This window comes from Lagenorhynchus albirostris, chromosome 1, assembly GCF_949774975.1.
Source record: "Lagenorhynchus albirostris chromosome 1, mLagAlb1.1, whole genome shotgun sequence".
NCBI lineage: Eukaryota > Metazoa > Chordata > Mammalia > Artiodactyla > Delphinidae > Lagenorhynchus > Lagenorhynchus albirostris.
In genome coordinates this window covers 122,680,227-122,699,835 of record NC_083095.1, presented here as the reverse complement: position 1 = coordinate 122,699,835, position 19,609 = coordinate 122,680,227, and the positions used below count along the sequence as shown (strand labels likewise).

The 19,609-nt window shown below is 40.4% G+C and overlaps 1 protein-coding gene across 1 annotated transcript in view; it reads right to left on the bottom strand.

The window, feature by feature from the left end:
- The window catches only part of ZNF609 (zinc finger protein 609), a 233,154-nt gene that overhangs the window by 210,498 nt on the left and 3,047 nt on the right, over positions 1 to 19,609 (bottom strand). The window contains exon 2 of the mRNA XM_060151810.1: positions 13,630 to 13,710. The gene's annotated coding sequence lies outside the window, so the exon portion shown is untranslated. The remainder of the gene's footprint in view (positions 1 to 13,629; positions 13,711 to 19,609) is intronic.

Genomic DNA, 19,609 nt, shown 5'->3' with positions numbered 1-19,609 from the left:
GTTCAAATTCCAGTTTCCTCTCTGGAACCCAACTCCATCTCTCAGACTCCCAGCCCACAGGTTGGTTTGTAATCATACATTTCAGGTCATTAATTGCTTTTTACTAGGGCATATGCCATAGATTACACCACTTCCCTACCTCAGTAATGAGCAAGGCCTCTCTTCCAGACTAAGAATGAGAAAAAGCGTCTTCACGCGAGGTCTCTGCCCCTGCCCAGAGGACATAAGCAACAACTGACCCTACTTATGTCCAAACACAATATGAAGAATACTTCTCCTTCTGCCCAGATAGAGCTCTGTATCCATCCTACAGGGCATCAAAGAGAAAGGATCTCTTTAACTGCCAATTACTTATAGCTAATCTGGTCTAAGTAGCAAACTGTCCAATGCTCTCCCAGTGTAAATTTATCTGTCCTCCCCTCTTGTTACAGTTTTTGGATCAATCTTCTTACAGGCTTTGGTCTGAGCAAGTGACAGTTGTGTTTGAGTGAGTACACTCTGCTTGCGACCACACAGGTCACACACATTTGGGTGTGCAGGTGATCCGTCTGGCTAGCTAGTCCTCACCGAAAGCTATATGGACAAAGAAAAATATGCTACACTCAATTTTAGGAAGGCAGCATGGTGTAGAAGACAGATAACTGAGCTGAGAATCAAGAGATGTGATTTCTAAAAAAAAAAAAAAAAAAAAGAGATGCGATTTCTGGACTCAGATTTCCAATGACCCTAGCCAGGATGTTAGCCAAGTTGCTTCATTAAATATTAATTTTCTTATTATAAAATGGAGGGAGAATCCATCATGGTTCTAAGCATATTATGAGGATCCAAATCTGAAAAATATGACAACTCAAAAGTATAAAATGACCCAAATATTCTCACAATGTTCTAGGGTCTCAAGTTAAAGAGGCCTGCTTCATGGTTATACACTGTATAAAGACCTAAAGTATTTTAAAAATAAAGGAAAAATAAATATTAAAAAAATTTTTACAAATTAAATTACAGGTAGTACTGATATCCATTTGAGTTCTACGAAAGAAAATGGCAATCCTTTCTTCTTTCAATCACTCAGTGGTTTTCACTTACTCTGGTTTTCCATTTAGGCTACCCCTACCTTCAGATGTGGCTCATAAAATCCTACACTATAGTGACTGACAAAAAGACTCCATCTTGCTTCAAAAACCCCTCAGGGCCAAGGTACCAATCTCAAAGCTCATGGTTTTAACATCTGGACTATCTCTTTTGCCAACTGTTCCAGTCCAGTAGGTTGTTGACCCCCCCTGACAGGCCTTCAAAACTAAATTGTGTGAGGTTCACAAGGTTTGATGCCCCAGGGAATTGTCAATAAAGCAGTGGGATAAAACAAAGTTGAGAGAAAACCAAACTATACCATCTTCCCTGAATTCCAGATGCTACCCTGAAATCACATACTCAGCCAACCTCAGGTGAGGCTAGTACATGTAAACCATCCGTGGTGACTCTGAGCTTACCCAGCTGGAAGAACAGGCATCTCCCTCTCCAGCTGCCACATTGGAGCTCACTAATCAACTGAATTTCCAACTGGGGCTCTAACAAGAAACAATCAACTTTCCTTTGGGTCTCTTCCTTAATTTATTACATTAATTACTGCAACAAAGGAACTGTGTCATCTCCTCAAGTACCATACCTCTCAGCTTATATCTCCAATGGGGATCAGATAAAGACAGACTAAGAGTGCCAATTTGAGAAGATGGATCCAATTCAACAGGGCTCATCTGACCATGTGTCACCTAAGGACAGAAGAGCAAAAGTGTAGCATCTTCCAGTCCCTCAGTGTTTATAACCTGCACCTCATGAATAGTTTTATGGTCCTCACAGGCTGCTATTCTCAGAGTAAGATTATGAGGCTTGACCTGTTTCATTTCACATAAGCAAATGACACTTCCACTAGACATAATTATTCAACAGGGCTCAGGTTTAGAGCCTTGGTGTTTGTCAGTACTGCTCTGTGCCAGCATACATCTCACAATAGGCTAAACAGCATACTAAACATGTAAATAATTCAGTCCCAACCTTATAGGGATTCATTGGTGGAACTGGTTCACAGAGAAAACCCTTACCAAGGCCTGTGTATAAGCAGAAGGCAAAGATCATCTAAAGTAAACAATAAAGCTCTACCATCCCCTCTCCCCTAAAAACTAAAGGGCTATGTAGCCCTTTATAATTTAGTTCTTTTCCCCAGAGGTAAACATTCTGTACTAAAGAGAAAGAGGTGATGTCAGATTCTCAAGAAAAAAGTGAATAGTGGAGTTAGCTTAGGAATCAGGAGATCTAAGAAATTGGCCCTCCACACAGAACGGTTGTGGCAGAGCTTTTCTCACCTCTAAAACAGGGAATAATATGGGTCAAGTTCATAGGAATGGGGGAAAGGAAAAAACCTAAGCAGGGACTTCCCTGGGGGCACAGTGGATAAGACTCTGCGCTCCCAATGCCGGGGGCCCAGGTTCGATCCCTTGTCAGGGAACTAGATCCCACATGCATGCCGCAACTAAGAGTTCGCATGCCACAACTAAGGAGCCCATGTGCCACAACTAAGGAGCCCTGGAGCTAAGGAGCCTGCCTGCCGAAACTAAGGAGTCCATGTGGTGCAACTAAGACCCAGTACAACCAAATAAAATAAATACATAAATAAATATTTTAAAACAAAACAAAACAAAACAAACCTAAGCACTTTTCAGGAAACATGAGGAATTACCTTCATTTTTATATTCTAGACCTCACCTCCCTTCCTAAGTCTCTTACTTAACTACTATCCTATAGTAACTCTAAAAAGCACACAAAGAAAACTTCTCTATCAAAAGATAGTATCTAGGGGCTTCCCTGGCAGTCCAGTGGTTAAGGCTCCGTGCTTCCACTGTGCACAGGTTTGTTCCCTGGTCGGGGAACTAAGATCCCACATGCTGCGTGGGGCGGCCAAAAGAACAAAAGATACTATCTACACTGTTAGACTAACCATAAAAAATGGTGGAATTCACACACACATCCCTTAGGATATCTAAGCCAGATTGACTTCTCCAGCCTCATCTCATGGCCACACTCTGTCCTCTGCACCCCATTCCCACCTTACTGCCTTTTGGCATTTACCTCAGACATTCCCTGCTCACATCCTACCTCCCAGTGCGTGTGATGATTTGATTAACATTTGTTTCCTCCACTGGACTGCACGCATCCTGAGGGCAAGGGGCTGTATCTCTTTTGCTCACCATTGTATCCTAATAACAGTGTTTATGTCACAGTGCTCCCTCAATAAATATTCTGGTCAATAAATGAGTGAATGAACACTGCTTTCCTCAATGGGCAGAATCATAACACTGCCAAGGCTGCCATTTCTCATCTCCATTCTTACTTGAGCTTGATTTGTCACTAGTTATAAGCTGTCTCAATTACCTAACAGTCTTCAAACTTACTAGAACAGAGTGTGGATTCCTCTTTCTTCTAAGATACAGATAAAGGATACAGATTTACCAAGAGTCTAGGGGAAAAGTAAGAAAACAATCCAGTCCCCACCTTTCTTAAAAAATGCCTAACTGCTCTGGAGTATTCTCAGCCTTCAGTCTCATCCATGCATAGCTGCTACCCAAAATAGGGCTAGCCGACAAATCAGGAGTTCTGGACATAACCAATCCCTTGGAAGCCTTGTACTTAAATGTATGATACATTCTATCAGACTTAAAACGCTCAGTTAGCACATTTTAAACATCTATGAATCAAAGGTGACAGAAGTCAGAAAAGTGGTCATGTCTGGGAGGAGGTGACTGAGCGGAGAGAAGCATGAGGGAACCTTGTGGGTGCTGGAAGTGTTCTATTATCTTGAGCTGGATGGTAGTTATATGGCTATATACACATGTAAAAACTGTGTTGTACACTTAAGATTGGTGTACTTTATGCACTTTATCATATGCACATTATATTAAAAAAAAAGGTAAAACAGTAAACACCTATGAATAAAAGGACTGTATTACTGGATCATGGTCCTGGTCCTAAAATAGCATTTTATGTGATCATGGTAAAAGAGATTCACGCCATCAATCCCCACAGGATAGTTAGGGGGATGGAAAGAAGGGAGGCAGGGAGGGAGGGAGGGAGGGAGGGAAGGAAAGAAGGAAGGAAGGAAGGAAGGAAGGGAGGAAGGAAGGAAGGAAGGAAGGATGGAAGGATGGAAGGAAGGAAGGAAGGAAGGAAGGGAACTACATTTAAGGATTACCATGTGTTTGACTATATTGTGAGGAAATTTATAGATCTGTTGGAGAGTCTGAAAGAATTAATAACAACAAACCAAAAACAGTGAGGTACTTAATGATATTAAATCCTGGAAAAAAACATAAGTTGTATAAGAAAACATAACAGGGGACTTCCCTGGTGGTCCAATGGTAAAGAATCCGCCTTCCAGTGCAGGGGACGCGGGTTTGATCCCTGGTCGGGGAACTAAGATCCCACATGCTGTGGGGCAACTAAGCCCGTGCGCCACAACTACTGAGCTCACGCGCCTCAACTAGAGAGCCTGCATGCCGCAAACTACAGAGTCCACGTGCCCTGGAGCCTGCGCACCACACTAGAGAAGAGAAAAAACCCATACGCCACAACTAGAGAAGAGAAAACCCGCATGCCAGAACTAGAGAGAAGTCCGCACGCCACAACTAGAGAGAAGCCCGCGCACCGCAACAAAAGATCCAGCATGCTGCAATGAAAGATCCCACGTGCCGCAACTAAGACCCGATGCAGCCAAACTAAAATGTAAAAAACCAAACAAACATAATAGTAGTATACTAAATGGTTCAATAATAAATATTTACTTAACACAATAAATAATGGATACTGATGAAACCAAACATTTGACTTGCTAAGAAGGGGAGGGCAATAAGAGTGTATATTGGGCTTCCCTGGTGGCGCACTGGTTGAGAGTCCGCCTGCCGATGCAGGGGACACGGGTTTGTGGCCCGGTCCGGGAAGATCCCACATGCCACAGAGCGGCTGGGCCCGTGAGCCATGGCCGCTGAGCCTGCGCTCCGCAACAGGAGAGGCCACAACAGTGAGAGGCCCGCGTACCGCAAAAAAAAAAAAAAAAAAAATTAAAAAAAAAAAAAAAGTGTATATTATTTATTACTTAGAAATATGGGAGTAAATACAAGAAGAAGACTGAAAATTTTAAAGCAGGTGCCCAGTGGGAGTGAGACTTGGTGATGGGAAGGGGTAAACACTGGATTACTGATTTTCATTAAAAGCCATACTACTATTTGATTTTTAATATAAAGTTCATGGGAAGACAAAAACAAAAAAGTACATGTATTAATCTGATAAATAAAACATTTTCAAATAACTTTATATGGTTATTATAGTTCCATATAATTAATTAAAAAGAAATAGATGCAAAGTTCTAAGAGAGCATAAAGCAATTCCTATTCAGACAGAGACTGTATATTTAATTTTATTTTTCATTTGTAACATTCAAATATTTTAGTTTCATTGTAATAGTTATTTCCTGTCCATCAATGGACACTGATTTTTAAAGGGGTCATTACTCCATTACAATAAAAACAGTAAACTGGAATGCTGAAAAAATAAATTAAAAAATAAAATAATTTTATAAAAAGTTAAGGATACACTCCCCCAAATATTCCTGGATCCCCTTGACAGGTTATTATAAAATATATTAATCTAATAATTTATCAAAAATCTTACGAGATAGGAAGAGGGGTAGCAGAAGTGAGGCAGGTGTGGCTATAAAAGGGCAATGTGAGGTACCTTGGTGGTGATGGAACTGTTCTGTATCTTGACTGGTGGTAATAAAATTGCATAGGACTAAATATACACACTCATAAATGGGTACAAGTAAAACTGGGGAAATGTGAACAAGCTGGGTGGATTGTATCAATGTCAATATCTGGTTGTGACACTGTACTATACTTGCATGACGTTACCACTTGGGGAAACTGGGTAAAGGGTACAAGGGATTCCTTTGTATTATGCTTACAACTGCATGAGACTCCTACAATTATCTTAAAATAAGAAGTTTTAATTTAAAAAAAACACAAGAAAACCTTCTAGACCCCTTATTTTTTTTTGCGGTATGCGGGCCTCTCACTGCTGTGGCCTCTCCCGTTGCGGAGCACAGGCTCCGGACGCGCAGGCTCAGCGGCCATGGCTCATGGGCCCAGCCGCTCTGCGGCATGTGGGATGTGGGATCTTCCTGGACCGGGGCACGAACCTGTGTCCCCTGCATTGGCAGGCGGACTCTCAACCACTGCGCCACCAGGGAAGCCCTAGACCCTTTTTTAAATTTCTACTACCTCTAGTGTTAACAAATTTTATTTATTTACTATTGATAAGAGCAACCCAATAATTAAGCTAAATTCATTTCTAATTTGAAAAGGTGCTCTCTATCCAATACAGGATCCTAAGAACTGGTGAACAAGTCTATATGTTCTTCTCATCGCCTGATAGGGTTTGACAATACTCCCTCTGTCTTTAAAAGCTGAAGATTTTTTTTTCATTTTACATGTCTTCATTTAAGCTTTCATCTCATTTGGTCACCAGTTCTTCATCTCATTTGGTCATCCCATATTTCTTAGGGATGCAAAGAATGCACAGTAACACAAACAAAGACAAACCTTGGTTTTGTATAGAGGGAAGTTTATTTTTATCTTTCTTTAGTTCTCTTCCTAATAACGCCTACCATTTCCCTGGCAGCACACTGAGCTAATTTTTTGAGGGATAGCTTACCAAGATTTCTAGTCTCCTTTGGGGGCTATAATTGTTAGCTAGAAGTTACTCATGCTAACAAAGTGGTTTGGACTTTCTGCCTTTTATTTATTTATTTATTTTTTGGCTGCATTAGGTCTTCGTTGCTGTGCACAGGCTTTCTCCAGTTGCGGCAAGCGGGGGTTACTCTTCATTGCGGTGCGTGGGCTTCTCATTGTGGTGGCTTCTCTTGTTGCGGAGCACCGGCTCTAGGTGCGCAGACTCAGTAGTTGTGGCTCGTGGGCTCTAGAGTGCAGGCTCAAAAGTTGTGGTGCATGGGCTTAGTTGCTCCACGGCATGTGGGATCTTCCCAGACCAGGGCTCGAACCCGTGTCCCCTGCATTGGCAAGCAGGTTCTTAACCACTGCACCACCAGGGAAGTCCCCTGGTCTTTCTGCCTCTTTTAAATGTAATACTATGCACACTGAAGCTCATCTTCTAGTTTTCATTCCCCACACACAGCCAAGATATTTCCGAAGTATAATCTTGAACAATTTGGGAACCTAAGTACTTGAAAGAGCTTAATGTCATGAGAAAACCTGAATATGTCACTTATGTAAAACATTTATTAAAACGTCAAATAAAATGAGTGTCACTACTTAAACCCTTCCACCTAGAAGAACTTATCAAGATGGTTTCTGGAGGTAAAGTCATGAGAAACCAGCACAGTACAATGGAAACAAAACAAAACAAAACAAAGGAGGAGGTAGCAAAAGCTCAAGTCTACTCTTTATTCCCCCTTAGATGTGTAAGAATCTTGGGCAAGTCACTGCACTTATTTGAGCCTCAGTTATTTCACCTATAAAAAGCTGAGATAATTAGTATACCATACACAGTTTAATACTCTCAGTAGAAACTGGAACAGCACCCTGACAAGAAACTCATTAATATTCTTAAAACAAAATGAATAAATATTTACTTGAAATAGAACAACCACCAAAAAAGGTTATAAATAGCCTCATTAGCTGAAGTCAGGTTTGTGCCTACCTTACAAAAAATCTTTCAGCTTTCAGAACTTTGGGGTTTTAGAACGGCAGAGAAGAGACTGTGGACCTACACAGAAGTGTTTACTGTCAGAAAGTCAGTTTGCTAATGCACAACAAAACATTTTCTCCCTTTCCAAGACTAAAGTTTTTAAATAGCCTTTGGCCTGACTTTAACAAAAAGTCTTTTAAAACTAAACAGTGTCAGGACTTCCCTGCTGGCCCAGTGGTTAAGACTCTGCGCTCCCAATGCAGGAGGCCTGGGTTCGATCCCTTGTCAGGGAACTAGATCCCACAAGCTGCAACGAAGATCCCGCATGCCGCAACTAAGACCCGGCACAGCCAAATAAATAAATATTAAAAAAAAAAACCTAGGGCTTCCCTGGTGCAGTGGTTGGGAGTCTTCCTGCCGATGCAGGGGACACAGGTTCGTGCCCCGGTCTGGGAAGATCCCACATGCCGCGAAGCGGCTGGGCCCGTGAGCCATGGCCGCTGAGCCTGCCCGTCCAGAGCCTGTGCTCCACAACGGGAGAGGCCACAACAGTGAGAGGTCCGCGTACCGCAAAAAAAAAAACCAAAACTAAACAATGTCCACTGGTAACAACTCTGTCCACACACAACTGTCAATGATTTGTCATTTGTGACTTCTCCTTATATAAACTAACCCATCGCCTTGGCCCCAGTAAATGATATGAATGATACCAAGTCATCTCAATCTTTAATTTACATTTTTCAATTTTCTAATATAGATTTTATTCCCTCCACCTCCAAACCCTTCTACGGACAGAACCACATATCTACACTAGTCCCTTAGTGTAATGACCATGCCACTTAAAACATGAAGTGATATACTTTCACTAAGAGTTACAGTTTATCCTTGAATTCTTTCTCAATTCTTGGGTAGATAGGTTTAATCTCATCAAATTTACTGATATGATCAAGAAAAGCCTAGGCAGCTAGGAAAAAAATGTATTGGAAAGACTAAATAAATATTACCATTTCTGGGATAACTCTAGGGACTTCTGTACATTTTACCGTGCTTTCTATGCATTAAAAAAGATTAATTCGTGCCCTAATTTTTTTTTAAAGTTAAGCATTTATCATCATTTGACCAGAAGCTTTAAACTGCTTGGGAAGTGGGAAAAACAGAAGTGGAAATTCTCTAACATCTTCATCCCTGAATGGATCTTTCACATCATAATCAAGCAGTCTTACAATTTTCTAGTTGCCTTTCCATTTTTAACATGTCTTCTTAAAAAAGCAAAAACAAACATAAACTCTTACCATCAGTTGAGCAAAGAGCTTAACTAATTCATCTTTTCTTCTTTCACCTAATTTCTAGGCAGCACGTGTGACTAACCACCATCACTTTGTGGGCTTCTTTGGTCTTGATTGAAAATGTTTAAAAATTTTTTTTAAAGATGCTTTTCTCCTCTCCACAACCTCTGAGACTATGCCAAGTGACCATCTGTTTTGCACAGTCCTTTTGATCCCTTGCTTTCTAATAAAATGGCTTTTAAGTCTTTAAACTTCTGGTGGGTTGTTTTTTAAAATCTTTCCACTTTTCCTACTGTACATACTTGATTGCAGCTCAATTTCTTAAAAATGAATCCCCATATGATAGATTTTATTCCTGCTCTCCCTGAAGAATGTTGAGCTTAATCAAGATTATGATTACTATTAAATAGTGTTGACCTACAGAAAAGTTTATCAATTCTTGTTTGTTCCTCAAAGCAAAATCCAGGTTATTTCTTTGCTTTATGGGATCTAAAACTGCCAACTGTGTGAAGTAGTTTATCTTACTCAAAACCACATCTTCACATTTGCTGTCAATAAAGTATTTAACTAATCTATGTATAAGTAAATAAACCCCACATTATTATTATCTGGCCTAATTCTGCAGCTTCTCCAATCTCCTTTAACAGTTTCAACTCAGCCACATTATTGTGATTAGGGCTGTGACATTCTTATTTAAGTAAGGATTTCGATCCTTATAAAAATTTAATCCCTTGCAACCTGTATCATTCCTATTAAGTGCAGAGCCTAGCAGCACCATATTTCAACAATTAGTTTCCTTCCATCAAGTATCTGAGATGTGAATTAAACCACTGTATCATTATTTTGCCTACCAAGAAAGGAGAAGGGAAAAAAATTATATGAGGATGACAGAAATGGCACTCATCATGTTTATGTAACACTTTAAAACAAATCTAATGCTTCAGATCACAAATTCAGGTAAAATATATTATAGACTTGTTGTTGGAAGAAAATGTCACTGTTATATTACCTACTCCAATGTAATCTTGTTAAAACTGAATTTCTTTCTTATAGGAAGGCTCCATAAGAAAAAGAATATTACCAGACACTGTCCTGCATTCCCCTCTTTGCCAGGTAGTGTTATGGAACTCATGTGAAATCCACACTGCCAGGATTTCTAGCTCTGTTAGGACTGGAAGGGCCTACTAATACAAACCACAGAAACACTACTACTAAAAAAGCAATTATCACTAGCAAAGTAAGCAACGTTAAAGCATTTTTACTAATAAAGCAAACAACTTGGTCAGTTAAACTGAAACCCTTTTAACCACTAGAGGAAAAAAACAACACACACTTGAATTAACAGACACTGGTTTTAAAGTTCATAATATCAGTAATATGTTATTGTACCACTTGAGTGTATGTGGTGAGGAAGTATGACTTCAAGTCTGATATACAGCAAATCCTGACAAAGAAAAGCAATGTGAAATCTGCCCAGAGGCTCACCTAACATTACAACCATATCTGCCTAAAAGTTAACAGATTTTTCTTAGCATCGACCCCAAGTTCATTGAGAACCTTTATTCTAAAATTTTATATCAAAATAGCACATTTTTTCAGAATGGCAAATAGGTCTCCTTGTGCACTGCAACTGCACAAGATGATGATATAAATAACTAAAAATAGAGTGTACAGGTATCCTGCACCTCTCAGCTACCTCAAATAGCATACAATATAACAAACGTGCTGAGAGCTTGATGTCCGTAAGCTGCATTCTACACAACCCAAGGACAGAAATAAGACATCTCTCATATGTTAGGTAGGAATTTTAGCTTGGAGCCAATTACCAAAACGGCCTAAGGGATTTCTGTTTCCTATCAGCTTAAAGTAAAGAAAAAGGGAAGAGGCAACAGGAAAAATAATGAAGTAGTAAAGAGCAAGCAAGGAAACTATAAGAAAATTTACAAAACACAAGTCAAACAAGAGAGCATCTAGACATCATAAGACATTTTCATCCTCAGGCTAATGAATTAGGTACTAAGACTTCCAGAACATAGCTAGCTATGCATTGAAAGGAAGTCGAAATACCACAAACCTTAAAATTCAATTTTTAGGCTGGGAGCAAAGTGTACAGTCCCTGAAAACTTATTTTTAATGAGCTACCCCAAACAAAGTTGCTGAGGTCTCACTAGAAGAGGGAAGGTCATGATAATGGGCTTTTCCCGCTGAGGAAGGAGAAAACTCAGAGGCCTAACTCACCCATTACTCTAGGCACCCAAGGGCCAATCAACGGAAGAGTAAATCCCACTCCTCAGGGAACTGGCTACAAGGCCTCCAGTTCTACCCTTGGTGTCTTCCAGACATGACTGCAGTTTTCACCATGATTAACTTCCAGGAATGCCAGCCAGGGAAGCAGCCAAGAAAAAAGAACATTTTTCCGCCTCACTGTCAGCTAGACCCTTTGGAACAACTGCAGACAGTGCCTCTATCTCTCTTCTGGGCAGAAGAGTATTCAGCACCCTCAGGGAAGTGCCTAACAAACCAGTAACACACTACCACCACAATTCTCAAAGATGTCTACTCTGACCACCTTATTTAAAGCTGCAACCTAGGGCTTCCCTGGTGGCGCAGTGGTTGAGAGTCCGCCTGCCGATGCAGGGGACACGGGTTTGTGCCCTGGTCCGGGAAGATCCCACATGTCGCGGAGCGGCTGGGCCCGTGAGCCATGGCCGCTGAGCCTGCACGTCCACAAAAAAAAAAAAAAAAAAAGCTGCAACCTTCCTATCTCCCCCACCTATCCTTCCTCCATACTCCTAATCTCCCTTACTCTGTTCTATTTCTTCCCACATTATTTATCACTCTCTTTACACTATATAATTATTTATTATCCTTATTTATATTTCCTTTTGTTAAAAGACAAGATCCATGGGGTTGGGATTTTTTTGTCTATTTTGTTCACTGATAGATCCTAAGCAGCTAGGACAGGACCTCACATATAGCAGGAATCCAATAAATATTTATGGAACGAAGGAAGTAAATAAGAAAAACTAAAAAGACCTCTTGGAGGTCAACAATACCCAGAGGGCCCAACCATGCCTATATTCCTCTAACAGAATCAGTCTGGTTCCTGTGACTGACCTACATTGCTTCTGTCTGCCATGTACTACCTCTCCCCTTCCCCTCAAGTCTTCCATCAGCTAGGATATATGGAACCACAGTACTGCTGAAGGTACTAAAGGGCACAAATGCTTGTCCTTGAGTCTGAAGGATTTCTAAAGGCTTTCACAGTCTGTGCCTTGTTCCTAGGTTATTCAGTTTGGGATAAAATGTGTTAAATGCAAGTTACCTTAACATAAAAGAAGGTCTGAAAAAAAAATCACAAGAAGTTTCTGTTTTCAAAAATCAAATTCCAATTCAATTCAGCAAGCATTACACATAAAGTTATATTCAAAGCACTGGGGTGGAAGCCATGGGAAACAGGAGACTCAGGTCTCTTAGGAGTTTAGAATAAGGTAGGGAAAAAAATATATTCATATATGATTAAAGTCAAGGTGTGATACAGTGCTATAACAGAGATCCCAGCAAAGAGTTAAAGAGATACAGAGGAATACAAAATCAATTCTGGAGATACAGGCGGGTGGGAAGACGAAAGTTAAGAAAGTCTTCAGGAGGGAGATGAAATTTTTTGGTAGGTTAAAGGAAGGGTCAGATTTAAAGCTGAATGCCTTGGAGCAGGGAAGGGCATTCCAACAAAAAAGAAAAGAAAAAAACTAAGGTGTTGAGACTGAAAAATGCAGCGTAAGTGGAAGGAATGGCTGGAAAAAGAGAAAGAAATAAGACTGAAGGCCAGGGTTGGTCAGATCATAGAGGATCTTGAGTGCTGGCCTATATAGGCAGTAAGGAGTCCTTAAAAGTTTTCAGCAAGAAGTGAAATAATCAGAACTGTGTTTTTAAAAGTCTACACTGGGGGCTTCCCTGGTGGCGCAGTGGTTGAGAGTCTGCCTGCCAATGCAGGGGACACGGGTTCAAGCCCTGGTCTGGGAAGATCCCACATGCCGCGGAGCAACAAGGTCCGTGAGCCACAACTACTGAGCCTGTGCATCTGGATCCTGTACTCCGCAACAAGAGAGGCTGCGACAGTGAGAGGCCTGTGCACCGTGATGAAGAGTGGCCCCCACTCACCACAACTAGAGAAAGCCCTCGCACAGAAACGAAGATCCAACACAGCCAAAAATAAATAAATTAATTAATTAATTAAAAGTCTACACTGGGATTCCTTGCTACATATTCTTCTAGAAATAAATTCTTTCCTTTCAAAGCACTTCAGCTCATAATCATACATTCATTAAATGATTGTTAGTTTCCTCAACTAGATGTGTAAGTCCAGAAAGGACAGAGATGATGTCTAGCCTGGCACATAAGTGCTCAATAAATACAGGCATACCTTGGGGATATTACAGGTTCGGTTCCAGACCACCACAATAAAGCAAATATCACAGTAAAGCAAGTCACACAAATTTTTTGGTTTCCCAGTGTATGTAAAAGTTATGTTTATTATATACTGTAGTCTATTAAGTGTGCAATAGCATTATGTCTTAAAAAATAATGTACATACCTTAATTTTAAAATGCTAACCATCATCTGAGCCTTCAGCAAGTCACAGTAGTAACATCAAAGATCACTGATCACAGATCACCTTAACAAATATAATAATAATGAAAAAGTTTAAAATACTGTAAGAATTAGATAAATATTGTGACACAGAGACATGAAGTGAACAAATGTTGCTGGAAAAATGGTGCCAATAGACTTGCTCGACACAGGCTTCCCACAAACCTTTAATTTGTAAAATACGCAGTATCCGCGAAGCACAGTAAGACAAGGAATGTCTGTATTCACTAAATAAATAAATAAAAACTATAATAATATTGCAGTAGTATGTAGTATGTAATACAGAAAGAAGCATTAACCATGAGGTTACTACAATAATATACAGATGAAGGCCTGAACTAGGTCAGGTGAAAAGGTGAAGCTAAATGATAAAGTATCTAGAATGATTCAAACTTGGTGAATGATCAGATGAGGTGGTAAGGAAGAAAAAAAGAACCAAATATGAACCCAAAGTCTTGTGCCACGGCAACTGGAAGAACTGTAATGCTTAGGGGAGAAAAGGGTAAGCAAGTTTCAGAAATGATGGACTGGAGGTACATTCAAAAGCAAATACCAAGTAGAAAAACAATTTCCCCCTTCCCACTATACCTTTCAGATTCATAGACCCCATGAGCCTCACAATTCCAATTTCTCTATAGTTCCATTTCTGATACCATTCTTGCTGAGTTTCACACCAAACCTCAGAATTTGTAACTGAAGTTTACAACGGACATTCTTGAACATTCACTTCTGCTCACATGAATAAAAGTTCATCTTAACCAAACCCAAAGTGCTTACCTAGGAATGTTACTAGGAACACTCTGATAACATACCAAAAGCCCTCTGGCTTTACTCTGTACATAGAACAGAGCAGACACTGCTGCCTTACTCTATAAATACTGAACTGCAGCCTAAGAAACTACAGGTACCAACATGCAATGTTGTATCAGCATGCAGTGCAGTACCAGCAGGCAACGTGGCCTAACTGCCAGACCTGGATTTCAATCGTGGTGTGGTTTGATTTCCAAGGGCTGCATGGCACTGGTCACTTTCCAATTCAAAACCCTTCACTTGACACTTAAAAAAAAAAAATCTATCTACAAAAGCCACTTATATTTCTAATACAAGTCTTTAAAAAATCTCATGCAAGTGGAACACTTCTCAAAATAACCTTTAGATTACCTGAAAATTAGTAATGTGCTACAGATGGCTGGAATAAAGCAAAACACTCCCAGGACATTTTATGAGTCCAAAATAAACAATAGTTCCTCCCACTGAATTTTTCTATTACAGACAGATGGATGTTTTAAGTACAAATTTAAGAAGAGTGAATGCTTCTTCCAATGTTCAAAGGTAGATTAAACATGTGATTTTGCCATGTTAAACACATTCCCCAAAAAGAAAGACTAAAAGACCATCATCTTCTTAACATTCAATAAACAGCTGCTATTGGAAGTTCCAAATCCAAAAACTAACTGGAAAATACTGATAAAAATCCTAACTTGGGGAATTAACAACTAGGTTATACAATTTTATTCCTTTAAACTGCTTGAAAGCAAAGATTTTCTAACATCACAGTTAACCCTTGAACAACATGGGTTTGAACTGTAATTTAGGTCCACTTATATCTGGATTTTTTTCAATAAATACGTACTACAGTACTACACAACCTGCAGTTGGTTGGAACCCTGGATACTGGAAGGCCAACTGTAAAGTTATATGAGGATTTTTTACTTCCCTGGGGGAGGGGGGGTGCCCCAACCGCTGTGTTGTTCAAGGGTCAACTGTACTACCAATTTCAAAGTTCCTAAAGTCACCCATCAACTTTAATTTGCTCAGTCCCTTTTAGGGGGTATTTCAGAGATCCCCCTTGTTGCTCAAACTGCCAGATTTTGCTTTTTTTTTTTTTTTTTGCGGTACGCGGGCCTCTCACTGTTGTGGCCTCTCCCACTGAGGAGCACAGGCTCCGGACACGCAGGCTCAGTGGCCATGGCTCACGGGCCTAGCCGCTCCACGGCATATGGGATCTTTCCGGACCAGGGCACGAACCCGTGTCCCCTGCATCGGCAGGCGGACTCTCAACCACTGCGCCACCAGGGAAGCCCCAGATTTTGCATTTTGATCATTAAAAATAACACTTTTATTTTGTAAACAAAACAGTGGGCAACTCTTATTCAATCCCAAGAAGTTAATTCAAAGTAGGTTTTCCACTAGCTGGACAAAAATGGAAAAATGCCCAACCCACCTCCAAAATCAGTCCCTTGGCTCAAGATTTCAGATATAAGAGATTTAAAGATCTTAGATTACTGACTGAATACACAAAATTACTTTTTAATGATATCAGGCAAATCCTTTCAGGTTTGATTTCTTTCTCCCAAGCTGAGGTTCTTTTTGTACAGCTTTCTGATCCCCACTCCTACGGCTTGAGAAGGCTAGAAAAAGGTATATTTGACAAACTGGTGAACCTGCAGAATGAAGGTACAAGACTCTCCAAAAGAAGATAACTTCATTAAAAAAAAGGCACAGCATAAACTTTATAAACATATCAAAGAGGAGTGAGAGTCAAGCCCCCAGGAACTAAGGCTGCACTTATTTGCCCTTCTGAATACTGACACAATAATAAAAAACTGCCCACTTATGTCAACCATCAATCATTTTTGTCCCATTCTTTCATCATAATCTTGATAGCATAAAATTCAACACTATATGGAGCCTTTAGAGATGATCATGTCTAATATGCTCACTTTACAGATAAGGAAAATGGAAACATAGGAGTGACTAGCACAAGTCACGGCTAGTCAGAGGCAAAACAGTGATCAGGATCTGGGCTTTATGACTCGCAATTCTGTGCTTTTTCCTCTATGCTTTGAAAAGCTATATTAGCAAATAAACATTTTACACTATTAAATCAGAAAATAACTAACTGTAACTAAGCCACACAAAAATAAAATTCATCCATCTAAAGAGAACAAAGGGTTAGAATAGGAAGTACCCCAGTTCAAACAGAAAGAAGGAGCATTTGTTCATACAGTACAGGGCTTTCTTAAGGGCACAACCTCGCACATATTTTCTGAGCCATTTTATTAATTACCACCTGCTCGGACTTGTGTCCTGTGCTCCATCAAATGCAACTCCTTAAGAGAATGCCACACTGACTCTTGTGGCAAAGGTCTGAAAAGTGGTAACTTCTGGCATAGATAACTTGATGGTACAAAAGGAACCCACAAACGTGGTGCCAACAATCAAGAGGAGAGGACTGGGGGCTTCCCTGGGCACAGTGGTTAAGAGTCTGCCTGCCTATGCAGGGGACACGGGTTTGAGCCCTGGTCCAGGAGGATCCCACATGCCGCGGGGCAACTAAGCCTGTGCGCCACAACTACTGAGCCTGCGCTCTAGAGCCCGGGAGCCACAACTGCTGAGCCCGCGTGCTGCGACTACCGAAGCCCGCATGCCTAGAGCCCGTGCTCCGCAATGAGAAGCCCCGCACGGCAACAAAGACCCAACTCAACCAAAAATAAATAAATTAATTAATTAATTTAAAAAAAAAAAAAGAAGAAGAGAGGACTGAAGTTGAAGAGGGTGGAGATTTTGCTGGGAGCAAGTAATCCTGAAAATGGGATAAGAATAAAAATCCAAAGGAGCAACGCTGGCCTGACACTAATGACCAGAGAGCACAATAAAAAGAAGGCAGTTTCAGAGCTTGCCTGGCATCAGACAGCTCTCACCTGCAAAAGAAAGAAAGAAAAAATTCTCACAGAGACAAGAGAAAGATCGCAGGTTTGGTCCTGAGTGATGGATTAGATATGACCTAATAGGTATTTGCCATCTCTTATTTCTGGGACTCTGATCCAAGAACAAACAGCAAGAGAACCATGAAAAATCAGCCCTGTTGGATCTGGAGTTCTGCCTTGACAAGATATAAAGCTCATTCATAGATCTGACTGTGCTCATGAGACTGCAGTTCAACTCCTGCTGCTAGAGCAAGGGGAGGGGGAAGGAAGATAGAAAGGGGTGAGTGGGAAGGAGGTGGAAGATCTGGGTTGTGACTATAATAGCTACAGTAATTAGAGTGTTTCCAGGCTGCTAGGGAAGTCTTCAGAGCAGAGAATGTGGATGGGAGATGGGGGAGGGGGGAAAACATGAGGAAGCAAACTACTGAGAATGCTAGGAAAATACATGGTGGTTTGTGAACAGTTTAAAACAAATAGCTGCGATGGCTTCATATGGGGAAATAAAGAAGTTTATATTTTTTCCCAGAAGTGAATATTATACAAATGACTGCTAGGCTCCTACTTAAAGCTAGGTTGCAAACTAGGTTTAAACAGATTCTTGCAAATGTCCCTGTCTCTGTAGTGGTCCACTGGCCCTGGCCTCAGTCACACTGTTTGCCTCCCTTTTCCCTAAATCAATCAAAAAACTCAATCTATCTATCCATCCAGACAGCCAGCCATCTACCTAAATCTCTGTCTCAATCTCTCTGACAGATCAGAGCCTTCACTTCACTTGGAAAAGGGATTTCTCAATTCCAAAACATTTAAAGTCACTTCTTTGCTGTCAATCAACTGTTAATTAATACACTGTGAATTCAATTAGATTGTGTGTATGTGTGTGCCTGCGTGTGTTTCAAGCACACAGCTTGTCAGCCCAACACAGAAAATCACTGGAGGACACTAAAGAAGTCACAAAATAAACACCAAGTTGCTTGTTTATAAATTTTAGGCTCTATGCCACTGCCTACTATAGTGGCATGATCATGTGAAAGAAAAATAAAATGATATTAACAGAAGATGATGATAACCTAGAAGGAAAATCTGGGAATTTGCAGAAAACCTCAAAATAGAAAGTCCTCCTCCAAGTTACAGGAAATGCTATACTTGTTTTTAAGATAAACATTTAGTTGAGATACTTCCTTAGCATGATTTGGCCCTCTGATGATGACTTGATTCTAACAGTGATGTTAATCTCAAAGCCAGAAAAAAAAGAGTTATACAGGTGCTGGGAGAAACTAAAAATGGAATAAAACGAACAACAGAAGAGGTGCAAACTTCATGTGGAGAATTACATTCATAAAATAAAAACACATGTGAAAGTCTTGAGTAAGATATGTCAGGTAGACTTAACACAAAAAGTCAATTACATCCTTTGCACCTGGGTATCCTCCCAGCAGCTAAATCCTTTTCACTACCCTAAAAGCAAAGAATTTTCTCCTTCCCTATCCCCCTAATAAACAAGTGCTAGAAACACTGAATTACTATTATTCCCTTCCCATTCATAGGGCATAAAGCCAGAACTCACAGAAATATAATAGGGCCGTCTAGGACCATGTCTAAGGCAAGCTACTCAGTAATTTAAAAGAAACACAGAGAAAAGGAAGAATCTCTTTTCTCTATTCCATTATTATCTCACTAACAAACCAGTATCAGGCATTAAGAAACGTGAAACAAAGAAGAATTTCACACATATGAACTGAACCTAAACCACAGAAGACCAAGTATTTTCTTGTCACTGTGGCATGTGATTCTTTAACCACCTGCTCAATAATCCCTCTGCAACTGCACAGCTGCTGCCAATTCCACATGCCCAGCTAGGCAGGTGCTTTGGTGAATTACCTGTTCCTTAGTGAAAACAGTCCTTCACTGACACTTAGTGGGCCCTGAACCTGCCAATCAGCATCGCCTCTCTTCGTTTTGTCTGTCATAGCCAACTTTTATGAGATATCACGAAGGCATATTTAGTACACTACGTGATTTTGTATTTTGCAGGGTTGTTGTTGTTTTTTTTTTAAAGGAATCTGATATTTAAAAATCAGGCAGAAGAGAGAATTCAGCTGCTTAAAAGAAAATTTGCCGCACAACATAAGGCTGCCTCATCTCAGAGTGGCCCCATCTGTCTGGCAGTATTCCCATCCATGACCAGTTTCCACAAGGGAAATAACAATTGCTTAG